General features: G+C 36.6%; 1 long non-coding RNA gene across 1 annotated transcript; it reads right to left on the bottom strand.

The window, feature by feature from the left end:
* Positions 1-6,048: 6,048 nt before the first annotated feature.
* On the bottom strand, positions 6,049-8,767 carry LOC107024609. Its single transcript, XR_003579234.1, has 2 exons — positions 6,368-8,767; positions 6,049-6,272 (listed from the first exon to the last, which is right to left on the bottom strand). It is a non-coding gene; the product is annotated as an uncharacterized LOC107024609 (long non-coding RNA).
* Positions 8,768-18,409: the final 9,642 nt, after the last annotated feature.

Here is an 18,409-nt window from a genome sequence, read left to right as displayed (position 1 = left end):
AGCTGAACTTGAGCTTCATCTCCAATGGAGGTTTCTAGAGAGGTTTTATTTAAAGAAGGAAAGGTGCAATTTGAATCATGAATTGGGAATTGGGTTTTCATATTTTTAAATAACTTAATATACCCAAAAATAGATAAGTTAACTTAATAGGGTCTATTTAGGACGTGGGGATGAATTTTCCATTCACCCCTTAAGTGGACAGTACGCCTGCAGCAGAATTGTAGGTTCCATATACGTTGGGACGGACGAACCGTAGTCTGACGACAAGACCATACTGTCCTTCCATAATTGGTGACTGAGGCTGAATTTCAGGGACTTAAGGTCACATGGCTATGCATAAAACTATGCCCCTATCGACGGGGCGTCACCTAGAGTACGGGCCGCCATTTGCCAAGCGTAGATGGACACTTCTAAGTTAATGTCCTGGCAGTCTTTGGGTCTTCCTCAAGGACCTCTTGAGTGCTCCTTGGGGAGTCTTTCCAGGATGTTTTTAATTTAAATACAATCATATACAAGTTAAGGACCTTTCATATCAATTTTATCATCAAATAAAACTTAAAACATACCATGGCACACTAGAAGACACTAGCACGTCTCAAGGCTAACTTTCTAACGTCATCGAACGTTCTTGGACGTTTGACCTCAAAATCATTTCAAATCAAGTATGCATACTTTAAAACACTTTTTAAAATATTAATAACCTTTTTAGGCACATGTGAGGCTCTAAGCGCCTTATTTATTTTGAGAGATCTTACCGTGACTCTACATAAGATGAGACTAGAGTACAAAAAATCCTTTGATATTCCCTAATCATGTGCCTACATGGGATGTTTCCTATTTCTACCCTTGAAAAATAGAACACCCTCCATCAGAGTAGGGTTGACTTTTGATTACATGCCTAGCTAGTATGGTTTATGTCGGTTATTGCCCATTATCATCATGTGGGACACATTATAATATTGGATAAGTTATACAACATTTAGGTAGTGGAATGGGAAGCTATCTAGACATTGCACGAGTAGGACTTGAAGATCCTAGTATGTAGTTTCCCTAGGTCTTCTCCAAGAACATTATGTTAATTCCTTAATTGTTGAATGTGTCTTAAATAGTTTAATAAATATAGTGACTTAAGTAAAATGCATGTAAATGAAAAAATACTTATCTTGAGTAGGTTTAAGGTTTTTAGGTAGGCTTGAGGAGGGTGTATGAGCGGTCTCTTGATGTCTTACTTAGGTGAGTCTTAGAGAAATTCTAGGTAGAGAGTATAGTAGATGAAATAGGAATAATCATATCTTAGGTAGTCTTAAAGATCACTTAGGTGTGCGTTAAGGGGTTGTATGGGCGGTCGCTTCATAACTCTCTCAAGTGAGCCTTAGAATAACCTTTGGTAGGAGGGTCTCATGTTTATGTGTTTTGAAGTGATCTTGATGCTATATTGTGGAATGTGACTGATATGTGCTTATCTTTACTTGTCAGTGACTCATGTACTTGTCTTACGAAATTTTCTTCAAAACGATCATGTTTTATACAAATTTTCTTTTTGCATGATTTTAATTGCATGTAACCATACTTAGTGCATTCTAATGTGCTAATTCAACATATTTCATCTTATCTATAAAGGTGTAGGTGGTACTTGAGAGGAGTCCTTTGAAGTGAAGCTTAGATATTAGCATTCATTCAAGCATGTTGTGGTATGTCCTCAATTGATTCGAGGACAATAGTATGTTTAGATTTTCTTGTCATCAGACGTTGTATTAAACATAGATATTTCTATTTTGTTGATTTTATGGGTCGTGACGTAAGATATTCGTGTGCCTAAGATGGCGACTATGAGACTTAGCCTTGTTATTATGATAATCTATAAAAGGGATTTTGAAGTATTATTCGTTTCTGTGAAAACTTCTATTTCTGCACTACTATTCATACATATATGCAATCAACAATGTCAAAGTTCTTGTACAAGACCTCCGAGAGGTCGAGTACGCGATGTCCCGACTGGAAGGATGCCCTATCTTTTCGGGTGTACTTCGGGGTCGTGACAAACTTGGTATTAGAGCATAGGTTATGAAGTAGTTCTTAGGAATCCAAAATCTCTTGAAAGAAACATCTAGTAGAGTCTTGTTCATCAGTGTGAGTGGAAAATTATCTATGAGTGAGAGGCTATAGGACGATAGAGTTTCACTTTCTTCATCACTCTTGTGTCGTGGCAATATAGTTGAGAGTATAAGTGTTTGTCCGAATATCTTCTGTTGTGCATATAGGGTATGACTACAAGAATAATGGTCAAAAGAAGGTCGGAAGAGGAATGAATGAATGAGGGAGTTCCCCAAGGTTGTCTAGATCCACAAGGAGTTCAAGTTCCCCAAGGTGTCCAAGTTCCTCCCTATGTTGATCAAATCCCAAATGTGGGTGGACGTAATGAGGTTCTGGTGGTTACCCCAGACATGACTAATGGAGAGATTAAAGAGGCTCTACTTGATTTAACCCGAGCCATGACAACTCATGTGAATAGTGGTGTTGAGCCTAGGGTTAATGTTTTAGAGAGTACTATGACCTATAGGTTGTGGGACTTTGTGAGGATGAATCCTCCTATCTTTCTTGGCTCTAAGGTGGAAGAATATCCCCAAGAGTTTCTAGATGGTGTTTACAAGGTGTTGAGTTCCATAGGGGTAACTTATAGGGAGAAGGAGGAGTTGACTTCTTCCCAATAGAGGAAAGTTGCTCAAGTATGGCACACCCAATGGAAAGATGATAGGAAGGTTGAGTCGGTTCTTATAGAGTGAGAAGAGTTTAAGGTATCTTTCTTAGGAAAATACTTTCCCCATGAGAGGAGAGAGGTGAAGGTTGAGGGGTTCATTAACCTTAGACAAAGGAACATGGGTGTGGAAGATTATTCCTTGAAGTTCACCTTGTTGTCTAGGTATGATCCATCTTTGGTGTCTAACAGTGGGGATGAGATGAGTAGGTTTGTGACTGGTATGGCCGACCTTGTGAAAGAAGAGTGTCGTACAATCATTCTCCATGGTGACATAAACTTTTCTAGACTTTTGGTGTTTGCACAGTCCATTGAGTAGACTAAACTTAGTCGAATCTCAAGGAACTTAAAGAGGGGTAGGTCCAATGAGAAAAACTAACCTAGACTTAAGAAGAGAAACTAAGATGGATCTAGTGCTCCTAATGTCAAACTTGAGGGTGGTAGTAGTTCTCAATGTGTTACGCCTACTTGTGCTAGGTATGGGAAGAAACACTTCGGGAAATGTCTAGCATGTAACGGTGGTTACTTTGGTTGTGGTAAGGATGTTCATAAGGTGAAAGATTGTCCTACTATTGCGGCTAGGGGAAGAGAGGCCAAGCAAGTTCCTCCCAGTGCTCCGGAAGGTGATGCTCCAAAGAGGATAACTTCTATGTTTTTCAAGCTAAGGGAGAAAATTCTGGTGATGATGCCAGTAAGTTATAGATTTTTCTCTTTTGTGGTAATAGGTTCCTTCTATGTGGGGAAGTATGGTGAGTAGTGGAGTTGTGATTTGTTTTCTCTTCTCTTCTATTCAATTCAAACTTGAGAGATAGAATGTTATAGTAGCATGTTGCAGGTAGAATGTTGTTTAGTGATCTTGTTGAAAATGAATTTCATTGATACCCTTGCATTGAGCATATCATGATGTTATGTTTATGTTGTAAAATGAGCTTAATATAAATTTGTCTCTCATAGTGTCATGCTTCCTTAATAAATTGCTCAAACGAAGCATTAGTGACTTAGTAAGCATGTGATTAAGATGTTATTAGAAATGATGTATATAAGCATGATAATGTGTGGAGAAGGACGTTTCTATAATTTGAAATAATGAAATGTGAGTTTTATTGCATGATGAGTTGTAAAAGTAGTTTCTATCTTCTTGTTGTGTTTTGAGTCTCTTGTTTATATGAAATTGGTGTTTCTCCTACCTTTTTGTGTTTTTAATGTGTGGTATGGTTATGTTCTCCTATTCTTGAGTTTTATTTCTTGAAAGTGATTAAAATGAAGCAAGTGTCTTTCGAGGACGAATGTTGTCCAAGTCGAGGAGAATGTAACACCTCTAAGATGAACTAGGTGAAGTTAGAGCCTAACACGTTTGTCATGAGTTTATAAAGTCTTTAAATGGTTTATAATGGTTTTTAGAGGCTGTTTGATGAGCTTGGAATACTTTGGAGGTCAAACATCTAAGATCATCCAAGACGTTCGAATGTTAGCCTTGAGACGTGTTTGTGTGTTCTAGTGTGCCTTTGCATGTTTTATATGGTGTTGGGATTTCAAATTAATGGGTAAGGTTCCTAACATATATAGGAGTGTATTTAGATTGGAGACGTCTTAGCACGACTCCCCAAGGACCACCCTAAGTGTCCTTGAGGAGGACCCAACTTGTGGGTCAAAGCTTCCCAAGGTAGCAGAATTTATACATGAAAGGTACATGTCCGTGTCGCGGACTTGTTCCTCCCAAGGACAAATTCTTCCTTGGCGTCACGTACACAACACAGTCTTTATTGTCTTGGAATTTATTTTCAAAACTGATGTGGGAGAAGTTCCGCATTGCGGACTTGTTTCCCGACGATAACTCCAAAAAATTAAGTTAAGTTTGAGTTGATTTAAAGATCCGATAACTGAAGGGGTCTTTTGAGTATTTTGGGGACTAGTTATGGGTGTTTATTGAACCTTTTTAAAACCCAATTCACCATTAAAATCAAAACTTTAAGTCCAAAAAAATCATCTGCATTCCTTCTCTCCAAAACCTCCATTAATAGCTTTGAAGTTCCAAGGAAGAAAAAGATTTCCAAGTTTTTGTCTATCAATTTCGTGGGATTTTCTTCACAATTAAGGTATGGTGTTTCATCCTTGAATCCTCTTTCATTCAAGGAGTCAATTTAATTGGTTTTCAAAGATGTTCAAAACATTAGTTCTTCTATTTTGAATTCTAACCATGGTTTCTTGCATAAAATGATTTGAATCAGTGATTTATGCTATAATTTATGTTAATTGAATGATTTAGATTATATTTCTAATGAACTCATGCAAATCATGAAATTCTAATTTGACAATATTATGGGTGATTTGATCATATCCTTATTGTATTGAATCCGTATATAGATTATATTGGGCTATTGATATATGTATGAATTATGTTAGAATTATATAAAGGTTGTCCTAATTTGATGAATTTCATATTGAATTATGTTGGGTCATTGTGTGGTTTGATTATTTGTTTGTCATTGGGTATATGACTATCGGTAATAGCCTTTGTGAATTGAATTGGTTGAATTGACTAAGGATTGGAGGTGTTGATGTTGGAATGGTGGTATGTTGACCTAACTTTTTCTATATTATGTAGTCTAGGTATTGAATTGTATTGATTGGTATGGTCCACTTATGCTGGTGGTGCTCACATGATATATTTGTGAAGAATGTGGCCTTGTTGGCATTACTTTATTAAATGTGATATTATATGTTCTAACCTGGATATGTGATCCTTGTGATGGTCAATATGACTTATGAGTATATTTGAAACCAAAGCACGAGTTCTTCTAAGTTCATGATAGGTGTATATAGTAGACTATGGTGATGTCTAATTGTGTGTTACTTGATGTTGAATGATGATTCTTCCTAATTGACTATATGAGTCTTATGATGGTTTACGATGATGTTTCCATAGAAATTTTTTTATTTGAATAAAAATAATTTTACTTTTTAGACTTGTTAGAGTCATCACTTTATATTTTTTTATAAAATCAAGAAAACATAGCTTTCAAAGGACTTAAACGCAAAATTGATTTGAAAACTTAAAAGGGGTTTGTAGATTCTTATATATATTTTAGGAAGGTTTTTATGACACCTAAAAATTTCACTAAATCTTGATTATCCGGCAACTAACTTATTTGCCTAAAATGTATAACTTAATTTTGAGATAAAAATTATTTAAAGTTGTTTGAAAGTGAAATATCAGTTTACTATTTGAGTGAATTATTTAACTTGCAAAATTTATTTATTATTATGCATTAAATTTATAAAAAGACGATCGATTAAGTTTAAACAATTAAATCATAGCGCGGTCTTGAAGGGGGGGGTCGAGTTTTCTAACCCTAAGACTAACGACAAATTACAACAAAATAATAAAAAATAGAGTAAAAGAGGGAGGGAGAGAGAATTGGGTCCAAATCCAATTTCTGTCCACCTGAAGTAGTATTTCGACCCATTATTGTTTTGGGGGCCTTAGGTCCATTCGATTTGTACCTATTCGGAAATTCTAAAAACGAAACAAATAATAAAAAATACAAGGGATTAGGTCCAAAAATAACAAAAATATAAAAATAGCAAGAAATGAGTTCTCTAAATCTTCACCCCATTTCAACTCCAAATCTTGTTCATCGCCTTTTAATTGGCCGACTCGAGATAAAACAAAATGTATTTAGGACTTTATGGTCTATCCGAAATGCAAAGGGAAAATGAGTTCTCAGCGAACTCAGGCGGATTTTACATGTAAACAAAATAGTAATAATGATTAGATTTTTGTAGGATAATTGAATAAGACCTCAATGAACTATAAATCAATCAGAAGACGACTAAAAAAATAAAAATAAAATAAAATAAATAAAAGTAAATGGCATTGATGAATAAATAAACGGCTTATTGGAATTGCACAATATGCACAAATGTACTTGACATGCTCTTTGAATGAAGAGTACCACATGACCAACTTTCCAACCTTAAACGCAATCTCAATGACCTTATCTAAACCGAAACAATAATGACCTCATGGCCAAGCCACATTTTGATCCAAAATTTAAAGAAAGAAGCCATGACACATAAATGGAAAGAGGCCTATTCCATTACTGTGGGAAACATGTGCTCTACGTGAAGAATAATTATAAACTAAATGGAATAAAGGGGGCTTATCATATTTTGACTAACAAATAACATACTAGAAAAAACTTTCAAATAAATAAAAAAATAAAATAAAATGTTTGACAAATATCTGGGTACTTTGGAGAGCAAATAGGATTAACATCACAGGACAACACAACGAAACCAAAGATATGAGGAAATGCACCAAATCAAAAATGAATACGAAATGAAAGAAAACTACACTAGCAATTGTGATTTATAGATTCTATTAAGCGGCCATATCAAAACCAAACCAAGCGATATTAGAAAAGAATCATAAAATAAATAAAGGAAGGAAGGGAAACATATATGAGCAAATCCGGAACTATGCTTTTAAAGAATGAAATTCTAAACTATGGCTATATTCACTTTTGATGATCTTTAAGGTAAAAAAATGATCCACTGCTAGCGAAAGGAAAGTTGGCCTCCTTATTTAATGACTAAGGAAAAAAATAGGTGACAAAAATTGACAAATTTTAGATTAGGCCATCAAAAGACATGAGGAAATTCCCAGCTACATGCATGTATGAAGACAATTAGATCCAAAAAGAGAACAATCACCTTGAGATCAACTTTCATTAGGAAAAATGAATAATAAGTGACCACATAAAAAATAAAGAAAATAAAGGGAGAGCACGATGCGTGGTAAATGATGATCATACTTCTTCATTTGAACTCGAGGAGAAAAAACACTCGAATGACTGAAGCAAGACACCCTTTGAAGAGCTAGAAGTCTACGAAAACAAATAGGAAAAATAGAAAATGATAAACAAGAGAAAAGAGAAATAGAACATCACAATTAACATGCTTCGAAACTAAACCACGTGTAGCTCCAAACTATTTTTTAGCAAAAGGGACAGAACTCAACTGATCTCAAAGAATCAAAACAAATCAGAGATTTCGAGTAGAAAAATTCATAATGTACAAAATAGTAACTTCACTAGCATAAGACCCCTCATTCCCTGTCAAGATTCAAAGGAAAATGAAAACTAAAGAAAGATTACTCTAATAGGAAGAATAGAATACCCTCACACAAAATTCACGACCGACACTAAACACGCAACATAAGAGTCTCACCTCAAAGACAAAATATGAAAAAGATAAATATTATTAGAATAGAAGGGTTTACCTTTTCGAGTGCAGAATACTGAGACAACGAGCCAAAAAATGAGCTTTGAAAGACACCAACGAGCTTCACCACACAATCACGAAGCAGCAAACAAGAGTCTCCCTATTCCTTTTCGAATATATATCTTTTTTTTCAAGACTACCTTCATAAGCTATTCTTCCTAAAAGATTTATTTTCCCAAAAAATAAAGGTTCCAAAATTTTTTGATATCGCTTTTCCCTTCCCACAGTAAAAGAAAAGGATTACATATACCAAGAGATTAGGGCTCGGATTTGGGGGAAACAGATCAAATTTCGGCTGGGAAAAGGCCCATTACCAATTCGAATTTCAAAACTCTTTCCCATTTTGGATGAGTATCCTTTTTTCTTAAAAATCAACTCAGACCGAAAGGGAAAGGGGATAGATTGTTTTGTTCGATTCAATCGTCCATGGGGGCGAGGTGGATCGATCTCATGCTAGAAGGACCAATCCGCATGCTACCACCGCTGTTGAAAATCTTACGAGTGGGCAGATGAGAAGGAAGAAGACGCGTTAATTTGCTTTCCATCTAGCGACGTTTGTTGTCGTTTGCTGAAGTGAAGAATAGTGAGGCACATTTTGGGAAGATGGAGCGTTTATGGGGTGGTTTTGTGGTTTTCACGTATTTCTCCATCTATCACGCTGTGAAGATGATTTGACGTGTTGAAAATTTTGTCGTTTTGCCAACTGCTGAGGGAGACAACTATGGATTCTTTTTGTTTTGGAATTAACTTTCTGGATTTCTTTTGGGACCAATTAAAGGGAGTGGGTCGGGTCTGAGGGGAAGGTCGGCTGAGTCAATTGCGTTTCATTAATTGGAATTTTGGGCCTTGAATTAAGGAGTTGGGTCGGCTAAATTGGGAGCTGATAATTGGTATTGCTGAAATTGTTGACAAATTGGGTTGGGGTTTGTGAAATGGGCTTAAAGGATAATTAAATAACCAAAGAATTGAAATAATGTTTAAATAAAATGAATCAACTAAAAACTAATCATTGAGATTTTAAATTTTAACGAGATAAAATAATTAACTTAGTTATAAACTTTTTAAGATTCGAAAAATGTATCCTTACAATATAGATAAATTCTATTTAATAAAATTATGAAGAAAAACTAAAATCATTTCGAGACGATTTTTGAATATTTATAAAATAAACTAATTATATGTAAATGTCACGACCAAATTCTAGACTCCAGACAAGACCGCCGTCGTTGACCTCGCAAAGGTCGCAGACAAGCCTACTTACGTCATCGTTACTTTATCTAGGTTAATTTTAGCGGAAAATTTAAACTTTTTGTTTACTTATTTCATATGAAACATATTCTACATAACATCATAGGCATTCACCATAAACCATCTCATATTAAGATCATCAAATAAAAGAAATAGTTCAATACTGCGTTAAACGTAAACTTGCCAAAACGGCACCGAGACATTGTCTGAAATCATATAGGAATGAAACGCTAGTGGAACATACTCCACTAGCTAAAACCTACATCTAAGCTATATTATAATAGCAGACATCCTCGAAAGCATGAAGGCCTACCAAGTTCGGATGAATGCTCCATGTTCGGGTAGCTGAAGCATCGTATCGTAAGCTCTAGCGTTTGCCTGTGCCTGCACTAAAAGTATAGAGTTGTATGGGATTAGTACACACTTGTACTAGGTATGGGTATATGCAAGAACACACCCAATACATGCATGATTAAGAAGAGCTCTCTCCTAACGATATGAATTATAGAAAGTCAAGTCAGTGGACTTGCCAAAATCGGATTAGGAAAGTCAGTGGACTTGCCTAGCAAGCATAAAGTCTGCTTCATACATTCCTACATACTTCATTTCATTCTTTCATATACTAGTGCAACCAACAGTCATACCCAGGATGTAGTTTAAGACTCTCATCGGGTTTGTTTTGCAATGACCAAGAATAACCCAGTGTCATTACTTAAGTCTAGCTCACTTCTGGATTATCGTATCCTAACACCTTTGGTATCGTTCATTTCATTATGTGTATTATTTGAGGCTGGCCTCATTCTTTCTTTTGTAACTTTAACCTCAACCAATACAGATCATGTGAGCATCATGAAATCCAGTGTGTAATCCTCACAACAAAAATAGGTGGAATCACCGGCCAAAGTGAACCAAAACATGCTAGCGTATATATGGAATTAAACCCTGCTAGATCCCTATATTGGGAGTATTAGGTTCAAAGGCTAGGATATATAAGAAGACCCATACCCGGCATGCCGGGCAGTCTCATCTCATGAGAGTTACGTGAACCTCCTCCCATTCGAAGGAAGGCATCACCGCTCATAGCTAGCTTATCGGTGCTCAGTATAAAGTTCCATTACATTCAACTCATAAATCATGGAATCTGGCTTCTAGCATGAGGACATCATATTTCATTAGATGATTTCTCATCTTATCATTAGTATTAAGTATGCATTAACTTCAATACTTTCATTGGAGTGTTCATAGAGACTGTTCTCTTCATTAGCTTTACACTCTCATAGGTGAGTACATTTTTGTAATATTTACTTAGGCTCATTTGAGATTTCTCTCATTTTTCACATTAGCCTCTAATGATATTGTCACCTCATTCATTAACTTTAACACATTTGCTTTTCATAATTACTCACCCCTTCACGTGAATGTTCATTTCAACATATGCCAATGCACTTGGCCAGTTAGTATGTTTCACACTCTTACTTAACCCTTTCAAGGGTTATATCATTTTATCACATACATTATAGGCTCACTTACTTTTAAACGTATGCTATACTTATGAGTCCACACATACAAACCATGAGGCTTGCTTCATAGTTTGTCTAAGTGATTCATGTTTACCCAAGATTATGTGGTACAAGACTTATGCATCTTGTAGATATGCCAAGATATTGATTTCGATCTTTAGAGTCCGCATTCATTAAATATTTAGTTTCGTATGACTTATGTGTTAATACGGAATTGGGCAAGGGAACCCGATTTCGAATCCATTGAACAACATTAATCTTATTTTAAACTTGATAATTGCATTTTTCAGATTTGGGAGACCCTAGTTCGATTCCCATCAACCCCATAATATTACTTTCTTGTTCTCCACACCTTTTTCGTATTAAGGCAAGGAGGTTGTGGGTTCAATCCCCCACAAGCTCATTATTTTTTCTTTTAATTTATCTCTTAAATTTCTAACCTATCCAAGAGGTTGTGGTTTCAATCCCCACTCTCCACATTTAATTTCTCCTTTATTTTTCTCCTAACTCTCTCATCCATTTAAGAGGTTGTGGATTCAATCTCACTCACCACATCTATTTTTCCTTTCATTTTTCTCGTGAAATTTTTATGTAATTTTCATTTGGTGAATTCATGAGTTCAATCCCCAATGACCTCACATTTTAATTTTTTTTTTAAAAAACATAGCTAATTTTCCTCATCCTTGGCTGAGACTCTAAATATCCAGCAAGCTGAAAATTTGGTCTCTTCTAATCCATTTTCATCTCAATCTTTTGTTGATTTTTTTGTAGCTTTCATATAATGATGTCTTGGGCTCAATCCTTAGTGATCTCACTTATTTTACATTAATTTTTCATTGCATTTTGTACAACTTTGTTTGGCCGAACCCAACCTACCAAATGCAGGAAATTTGTTCACGATTTTCAGCTTCTTTTTCTCATCATTAAGACTTTAATTCTTAAGGCATTTCGTTGATCATTTGGTGCATCTTTAAGTGTAATCTTTTTATGATTATATTCAGCCAAGAATTACCATTAAATCCAGAAAAATTACAACACCTTTACACCTCACGATTTACACAAACATTCGCACATAAAATTCGACCATAAAAACATATTATTTGTTAAAGCTTATCACCGAAAATCATGTTACGGCATACACATACATTTTTCATGAAATTTTGGCAGACATATTGCATCGTTCATACAATTCCGAACACATTATCACGAAAATCACACTTCATACCTGATCTACCAGCAAACATACCAACCTAAGATCAGTGATAGGAGCTAGTGACAGGGAACATGTAATGGGGAACAATTCTAGTTTCGGAATAGAATAATCTGAGTCTTAAGGGTCTCTTGGGAAAGGGACCAAGAGTAATAAAACTCATACCTGATTTTAACGTTGTTCAACACTTAAACTTACAGCCCAAAACATCTCCAAATTCACGTCCAATCGCGAAACTCATACCTTATCCGACTAGCGTTTTACGTTTTGCTTAACGTTTTTGGATTGCTTTCTTGTTAGTGTTTTGCGTCCAAGTTCTTCAAGTGTGAAGAACTTCTTTTTTCTGATTTTTTTCTAACATTTGGCAGCCAGAAAGAAAGTGTGAAATGAGAGAGAGAGAGAGACGTGAAAGAGAGAGAGATAAACGTGAAAAAGAGGAGTGGCTTAGGATTAAGTGAAGTAGTTTAGACTTAGTCAACTAGGACTCTTTCAAACTTTGAAAAATTGATTTAATTATTTCAGTGAAATTACCATAATGCCCTTAAAAAATCAGAATATAAGCGTCAATTTAATCCACTTAAATGTTGCTTCCGTCGAGGTACAAACCTGTGACGTCCCCATCGCGAAAACGGGGCCTTTTTAGTCGACCCAACCCAAACCGCTCCATTAATTAATTCATTAATTATTAATAATTTCATTTTCCTTTTTATTAAATCAGAATTTAAATATTAATTGATTAAATTAATTAAGAAATATAAATAATCAAGTTAAATCATTGCTCCCACCTAGGTTAGAACCCGGGTGGAGCAAGATTTTGCTCAATGGGCAATTTCGGCTCTTTCTACCCAAAATTCCCCTCCACCTTATTAATTAAATAATTAATTACATACTTATGGTAATTACGATACTACCCTTTGCCTGGAAAAATGTCATTTTACCCGTAGACCCTCCAAACATAAGATTTCCCCTTTTTAAGTCTTATAAAGACTCATACGGGTAAATCTTCATATTTGGGTGCCCTAGTTGGCTGGACCCAACCTTTCCTAGATCAACTATCTCGCCAAGTTAGTTTAATTGGCTGTTGCAGAGGTTCAGAGGTCTTGCTTAACGCGCATCAATCCGTGTGAATCCGGTCTAATCTAGGCTTTCTAGATACGTTAGACATTACTCAACATAGTCATTTTTAGGGTTGTTACAATAAAATTATATTAAACAAATATATTTGTTAGATAATAACAATATCAACTAATAAATATAACTATAAATTAAGGACCCAAACTACAAGCTACTAAAACTAATTTAATATAGCGTTAAGTATTACTAAAATCCTTTTTGAGACAATTTTGGAATATTCGCAAAATAAACTAATTATATATTTATAAAGTTAATTAAGTTATCTCATTTGAAATTTAATAAAGCTCGTGAATTAACATATACCAGGGAGGGTCAAAATTGGGTGTCAACAACTGTCCATCCTATTACTTGAATTTATGCAATAAATTTAGAGGAAAATGAAGTTGACCGTACCGATTTTGACAGACCACATATTCATCTTTAGGAAAGGGCTTTGGTACGGACCTTAGGAGCTATGGCCGAACCTCGAAAATGGGTTTCCTACATATCTAAGTCTACATGAGAATTCAGGAAACTTGTAGTTCGATACCCTTGATTTAACACACAATTTTGAAAGAATTTAAAAGTCATACTGCAATAAATTTTGTAGTTCGACATTCAGCCTTCCTACGATCCTTAAACCTTAGGAATCAGATTTTTTGTAGTTCGACTCGATTAGTTGATAAAGAAATCTATAATGCTAGATAAACTTTAGTTCTGGACAAGTGAAAATTAAATCGAGTCTGAAAGAGAGACTTGTAACCTCTTATCCATGAATGTGGCGCGCTTCAAACACATAATTAAGAACTTACACGAACATAATTTCCAACACTCTTGGCGCATTGTCACTCAGATTGAAACATGCTTCCGGCACCTAGAAAAATTTACAGAGCAAAACAGAAACTGAGGAAACTAAAGAAAAACCCACATGCTTATCGATAGGGGTGTGTTTTAATTGTGGTGGAATTTGTTCCTCTGCTCGCGTCCTAAGAGTTTGACGCTCCTCTTTGGACTATGTCCCAGTTCACTTCTGGGAAAAAGTTCCACGTTGTGCTTCATTCTTTTGATTTCATTTGCACCTGTGGTTTCCTTTTGGAAAATTCATCCTTTAGGATACTCTCGAAAAAGAATCAAATAAAACTCGTCAACATTGAAATGCAATTCAATTAGTAGACAGTGTCTTTTATCGTGTTGACACTTAATTGCTCTCCGTCAACATTTGACGTCAACTCTATTGGGTTGGACGTTAAGCAAATGAAGCTTATGTCTTATGCTTGCAATGTACTCTTCATTTGATGTCAAAATAAATAAAAGTTGATGCAACATGCTTCGATGATTTTCTTGGTGTTTAATCTTGTCAAAATAAAAGGATGTGGTTGATGTTGATGGGCAAATAATCTCTAGGGATTCACAATTTCTTCCTCTTGCACTGCGTGGCTTCCTTTAGCGATGCATGAATTCTTTCTCTTTCTTTGCATGGCCTCTTTTCCACGATGCATGAATTTTCCTTGCAATGCACGACTTCTTTTTCGCAATGCATGATTTTTCCGTGATGCATGAAATTTCTCTTGCAATGCATGACTTCTCTTCCGCAATACATGATTTTTCCCTATGCATGAATTTTCTCTTCTAATGCATGAATCTCAACCTGCGATGCATGAATATCTTTTCGCGATGCATGAACAACTTTTTACGATTCGTGATTTTCCAAGAGGCCTGATCATTTTCTTATGATGCATGATTTTTTGCTATGCATTATTTTCTGCAATGCATGAATATTTTCTCAGGATGCATGAATATCTTCTCGCGATGGAAGAATATTTTTCATGATACATGATTTTTCGTAATGCATGAATATCTTTTTGCAATGCATGAAATGATTAATACAAATGAGGAATTTGTCTAGACAATACTTGATCACCATTCTTTTTTATCTTCAGTTCATCTTCCGTTGGGACGTACCCCATACCATACCTTGCTCCTTTGGCAGGAACCTTAATAGGCTCGACAATTCCTTGGAAATTCCTTCCCAATCCAAAACCTGGCTCGAATCCATTCTGGAGCATCACCGTAGAAACCATATTGTACAAAGAAGGGATATGAGGTTGCGAAGCCAAGTCATCACCGGTGGCATTTACCATCTCCACCGTATAGAAATCAGAGACTTCTTCTATGATTGGTGCATTCCCACCAGAGTGGCTTCCTTCACCGTGAATAACCAATTCCTGCTTCTTCCACACAAACTTCATCATCTGGTGAGGGGTAGAAAGCACAACCCTTGCCGTGTGGATTAATGACCTTCCCAGAAAAAGGTTATAGCTAGTGTCCATGTCTAAGAACTAAAATTTTTCATTGAACTTAGTAGGAACCATTTGAATGACCAAATTCACCGCCCAAATGTGTCTCTCTGCACCCCATCAAAGGTTCTCATGTTGACTTGGTTTTTTTCCAACTTCCCCAAATCAAACCTTAACTGCCTAAGAATCGACAATGGACAATTATTGAGACCAGATCCATCATCTACCAAAACACGGTTTATAACCCTTTCTCGACAGATGAAAGTAACATGCAAAGCGTTATTGTGTATCCTCCTTTCTAAGGGTAAATCTTCATTACAAAAGTTGATCTGATGTCTTTGTATAACCTGGTCGATCATGGTCGCTACATTGTCAATGTTGTTGCCCACGGGCACATATGTGTAATCCAAAGACTTCGTCAAGGCTTTCCTATGTAACTGCAAACTTATCAACAAGGCCCACACTTAAATCTGACCTGAAGTTTTCTCCAAATGTTTAACAGTTGAGAAGTCCTCCGGCTGCATCTTTCTCCGGAATTCTTCAGCTTCGCCTTCACTTCTTGACTTTTTCCTTGGTCCTTATTGTGCCCTTCATGGGACAAATCTTCTGAAGTATAAAATCTGCCTGACCTGGTCATACCCTAAACAAAAGTAGTTTTGATCACAAATCTAGGCCTAGCGAGAGTTTCTAATGGCACAAAGGCCACAACCTCCGCGGGTGTAAGAATCACGAACATCTTCTTTTTTTGATGCTCAAAGAATCCACAGTCCTTTCTAACTCATCATGAACAATCGGAACTATCGCCTTTGTCATGCCTCAATCATCACCTGACTCTATCATATTAATATTGGTGCCCCGATGATTTTGTAAAGGATTACTGTTGACATTGGGCATGACTGTAAAGACGGAGACCACATTCGGGTCGATTAGATCCTTGATTTAGTGCTTGAGATTAATACAGTCCTCAGTATCATGTCCAATGATATTGTAGTGATATGCACACTTCTGATTAGTTCTGCACAATTATGATCTAGTGTCCACAGGCTTAGGCCCCATTAGATGGATATAACCAGCCGCAATTAAACTCTTAAACAACATTGTTCGTCTTTCGGAAAGCGTAGTTAAAGTTCTAGTAGATTTCTTCTCAAATCTGGGATGAGGGGGATCGTAGTTTCATTGAGGTGTAGGTATCAGAAAATAATTCTTGAAATTAGGGCAGGGACCTGATATCTTGGATAGAAGTTTGTTTGGTTTTTTGGCAGTTGAGCTTGGTAGTTTGGGGAGGCATTTGGGTAAACTTGAGATTGGGCTTGATATACCAGGGGAGGCACTCGGTAACTTGACTGCACGTTGGCGCAGTTGGAAGCGACACATTGCTACTGTTTAGATGGAGTTTGGTATGCTCGAGCGGAGTTTTGGTAGATGGGTGTTGGAATTTGATAAACGGAAGGGAGGAGAATTTTGGTAAGTCAGAGGAGGAGCATTTTGATAGTTGGCTTGTGTGTAACAATCATGGTATTGACTTTTACGGACCTTAGTAAAATGATGATCTTCTCGGGTCTTCTTCCACTCATAAGAAACAACTACCACATCTTCTCTTTTCTTTAACAAGACGAGGACCCGGGCAATGCAGCAACACGAGAAATCTTCTCGGTTTTCCATCCATCCTCGATAGTCTCACCTACCTTGACTATCTCAGCATGTTTTGCTCCAACGAGCAGCATGATTCTATCGTAATATTTGGGCTCTTGAACCCACAAAAATACCTCAACAATTTCTTTTTCAGACATGGGAGGCCGAACTCTGGTTGCCTCCTTTCGCCATCTATATGGAAACTCTCTGTAGATTTTGTTGGACTTCTGTTTCATCTTTTCTAAGTAATAATTATAAGGGATAATCTCTATGTTGTAAGAACATCGCTCAATGAAGTCCTTAGCCAAGGCATTCCCTCTGGGCCACTGTCTAGTCTCGTGAGATGTAAACCATTCCAAAGATTCTCAGCTCAAACTTCTGCTAAAAAGCCGCATTAGTATAACTTCATCTCTCCAAACTCCTACAAGCTGGTCATAGTAGGCCCTTAGATGAGCTAAGGGGTTCCCTATTCCTCCAAATATGTCAAACTTGTTAATCTTAAAACCTTTTGGGATGTCAATATTAGGATAAACGAATAAGTCTTTATAGTTCAAACCGGTGACCTCAGGAGTGCACTGAAGCTCCTTCATTGCCCTTTGGATTTCCTCTTTTATGTCTATCTTTGCGCCTATTTTTTTTACCTCTACCCTCTTTCTTGCTCCTCATAATGGTCGAGCTTAAGCCATTCACGTCGTGCTCATTTGGAAGGTAGGTTTTCTGGGTAATAGTTGAGCAATGGAAGAACTTGGGGATTTTTGAGTAGCTTGGTAATTTTTACGGTATGTTTGGGGGTTAATATGTTGATTTTGGTGATGGAGGGGTGTTCGGGGATTAAATGTATTTTTGGTTTTGTGGAGGTGAGGCGTTTTAGTAATGGACATTTTAAGGGGGAGGTGGCATTTGAGGATTATTATTTTGAGTAGTGGGTGGGATCTGGTAGGAGGTTGAGGCGTAGTAAGGATTTTGCACAGTTAATTCGATAACCAAGGGGTTCTGAGCAGGAGTGGAAGGCAGGTTCTGAGCATGTTCCCTGTTTGAAGAGGGAAAGAACAACATGGGCCTTCCATCCATCGAAGTATTGGTAGTAAAACCCGATGGAGGAAGATTCTGTCTCCTTTGCATTTCCACTCTCATCTCGACAATCAGCTACATTAGCTGCTTAAGCGGTTCATTCTGATCCGCTATGGTGGGTTGAGTCACCACAACTGCAAGATCCCTAAAATGACTTAGGTGAATATAGAGCCTAAAATAGTTGTCGTGATGGTATAAGGTACTAAATTGGTTTCTAATGTGGTAAAGATGCAGTGTCTAAAGTTTAGGTGCATTGGAAGTTAAACGTCAAGGGACC

This window comes from Solanum pennellii, chromosome 7 (assembly GCF_001406875.1).
Source record: "Solanum pennellii chromosome 7, SPENNV200".
Taxonomy (NCBI): domain Eukaryota; kingdom Viridiplantae; phylum Streptophyta; class Magnoliopsida; order Solanales; family Solanaceae; genus Solanum; species Solanum pennellii.
The sequence above is the reverse complement of the archived record's forward strand: the minus strand, read 5'-3'. Positions and strand labels throughout refer to the sequence as shown.